At 40.3% G+C, this 3,222-nt stretch overlaps 1 non-coding gene across 1 annotated transcript; it reads right to left on the reverse strand.

The window, feature by feature from the left end:
• Positions 1 to 276: 276 nt before the first annotated feature.
• On the reverse strand, positions 277 to 385 carry LOC120008323. Its single transcript, XR_005470443.1, has one exon. It is a non-coding gene; the product is annotated as a small nucleolar RNA R71 (small nucleolar RNA).
• Positions 386 to 3,222: the final 2,837 nt, after the last annotated feature.

Consider the following 3,222-nt stretch of genomic DNA (forward strand, 5'->3'; position numbering starts at 1 on the left):
AATTCGAGTTAAAGATACAACATATCCAGATGTTGAACATGTTCAGAGGAGATGGCAATAATGATCCATATCTTCATGTGAAGGAATTCTTTGATTTATGTTCTACTTTTCACTACACAGGGATTTCAGATGAACAAGTGAGACTCCGTCTTTTCCCGTTTTCATTGAAAGACAAAGCAAAAGCATGGCTAAATTCCCTTCCTCCTCGATCAATCAATACATGGGATGAGCTGGTTAAAAAGTTTCTTCTTAAGTTTTTTTCAGCTCAGAAAACCAATGCTTTGAAGAGGGAGATTCGTAACTTTGCTCAGAACGAAGGGGAACCATTCTATGAATGTTGGGATCGGTACAATGACTTGTTTATTCGCTGCCCTCATCATGGTTTTAATGAGTATGAGAAGGTCCAATTTTTCTACGAAGGATTAACACCTCAAACTCGTCAAATCGTAGATGCTACGGTTGGAGGTAGTTTGTCAATGAAGACTTCAGCTGAAGCTACTGAAATATTTGAAACCATGTGCTTGAATTCACAACAATGGGACATAAATTCAGAACAGAAAGTAGCAGCCCCTAAACAACGAGGTGTCTACGAGATTAATTCTAACTCAATTCTTGAGGCGGAAGTGGCAAAATTGAGACATGAGCTGAAACTACTAGCTGGAAAGAAGGAGATATGTGCTATGTGTTCTAGCACTATGCATACTATTGAGGTGTGTCCACACAATCCTATAGGACAAGAAGAATCTGCATTTGGAATATATTCACAGAATAGAGCAGGATACAATCCTTATTCTAACACTTACAATCCGGGCTGGAGAGATCATCCAAATTTTTCACGGAAAAATTAGCAAGGACAGTTCTCCAAAATTCCACAACCGCCACAAACACCTGAGCCCAAACAGTCTCCGATTGAAGACGTACTTGCTCAATTCATGCAAGTTACACAGGCTTCAATCCAGAAACTTGAGATGCAGATAGGACAGTTAGCTAATGTGATGAGTGAGAAGAAGCAGGGTGAATTCCCTAGTCAATCTGAAGCAAATCCAAGAGGGAGAGAACAAGCAAAGGCAATTAAAACCTTACGTAGTGGAAAGCCTTATGACATAAGAGATGAAGACCCTGGCGATAATATGGAGGTTACAACAGCTGAAGATACAACAGAAAAATCACCATCTGTCGAAGCAAGAGAGAGCCAACCAGAAGAACCAAAGCTGGCTGAAAGAACTTCTCCGAATACAGCACCAGAAGCACCATTAAAGGAGAGAGTTTACGTACCTCCACTGCCTTTCCCTCAACAATTTCAGAAGCAAAAGAAGGATAGACATATGTTGGATATCATGGAGTTGTTCAAGAAAGTTCATATAAACATTCCTTTGTTAGATGCAATCAAACAAGTACCATCGTATGCCAAATTCCTCAAAGATATTTGCACTAACAAAAGAAAGTTCATGGAACATGAGAAAGTGATGCTATCCGAAGAGTGCAGTGCCATTCTCCTCAACAAATTGCCTCCAAAGTTGAAAGATCCAGGGAGTTTTACAATCCCTTGTGTTATTGGCAATTTACAAATTGAAAAAGCTTTGATTGATTTAGGAGCTAGTATTAACTTAATGCCATTATCTGTTTTTCAGCAACTTGGTGTCGGAAAGATGCAACCAACATCAATAAGCTTACAACTTGCAGATCGTTCCATAAAATTCCCACTTGGGATTATTGCAGATATTTTAATAAAAGTGGATCGGTTCTTGCTGCCAGCAGACTTTATTATTTTGGACATGGAAGAAGATCGAGATATTCCCATCATTATGGGAAGACCATTTTTGGCCACTGCTGGAACAATAATTGATGTAAAAAAGGGGTTATTGACAATGAATGTTGAAGGAGAATCAGTGGAATTTCGAGTATTTGCAGCCATGAAGAGACCAATGGACATAGAGGAGTGCAACCGATTGGACATAATTGATCAGCTTGTACAAAGCAATTTCATCGCTGAAGCTGGTAATGATGAATTAAAAACCAGTATTGAGCACCCCGATTTGACTCGAGCTATAGCTGATGAAGCGTCAGACGTGGTGGCTGTGCTAAATTCTACTCCGCCTCTTAAATGGAAACGAACTGCTGAACCTTTAGGACCACCTATCCCACGAGCAGTACCATCTATTCAACAAGCCCCAAAGCTGGAACTTAAACCTCTGCCAACTCATCTGAAATATGTATTCCTTGGAGATGTAGAGACTCTACCCATAATTATCGCTTCTGATTTGAGTGATACTGAAGAAGAAAAACTATTGAGGGTCGTTAGAGAGCACAAAGAGGCAATCGGGTGGACTATAGCAGATATACGAGGTATAAGTCCCTCCATGTGCATGCATAGAATTTATCTGGAGGAAAGTGCCAAACCAACAATTGATGCACAACGAAGGTTGAATCCGATCATGAAGGAAGTTGTGCGAACCGAAGTTTTGAAGCTTCTAGATGTTGGGGTAATTTATCCTATCTCAGACAGTCCATGGGTGAGTCCAACACAAGTGGTTCCAAAAAAATCGGGGATCACGGTGGTTGAAAACGAAAATAAGGAATTGGTGCCTACCCGAAAAGCAACTGGGTGGAGAGTGTGTATCGACTACAGGAAGTTGAATTCTTTCACTCGCAAAGATCATTTTCCCCTTCCTTTCATTGATGAAATGTTAGAACGGTTAGCTGGTCACTCACATTATTGTTTTTTGGATGGTTATTCAGGTTATAATCAAATTGCCATAGCACCGGAAGATCAGGAGAAGACAACATTCACCTGTCCATTTGGCACATTTGCATTCCGAAGGATGCCATTTGGATTGTGTAATGCGCCAGCCACATTCCAACGATGCATGCTCAGTATTTTCTCGGACATGGTTGAACGCATAATAGAGGTTTTTATGGATGATTTTTCGGTATTTGGTTCATCCTTTGATGATTGTTTAAAAAATTTAGCTTTGGTGTTGGAGAGATGCAGAGATACTAACCTTGTTTTGAATTGGGAAAAGTGTAATTTTATGGTTAGGCATGGTATTGTGTTAGGACACTTGATTTCTAGCCAAGGTATTGAAGTGGACAAGGCAAAAATTGATGTGATTGCTGGTTTACCACCACCAACCTCTGTTAAAGAGGTCCGTTCGTTCCTTGGCCACGCTGGATTTTATCGGCGGTTTATCAAGGACTTCTCCAAACTCAGTATACCATTGT

Source organism: Tripterygium wilfordii, chromosome 10 (genome assembly GCF_013401445.1).
Source record: "Tripterygium wilfordii isolate XIE 37 chromosome 10, ASM1340144v1, whole genome shotgun sequence".
NCBI lineage: Eukaryota > Viridiplantae > Streptophyta > Magnoliopsida > Celastrales > Celastraceae > Tripterygium > Tripterygium wilfordii.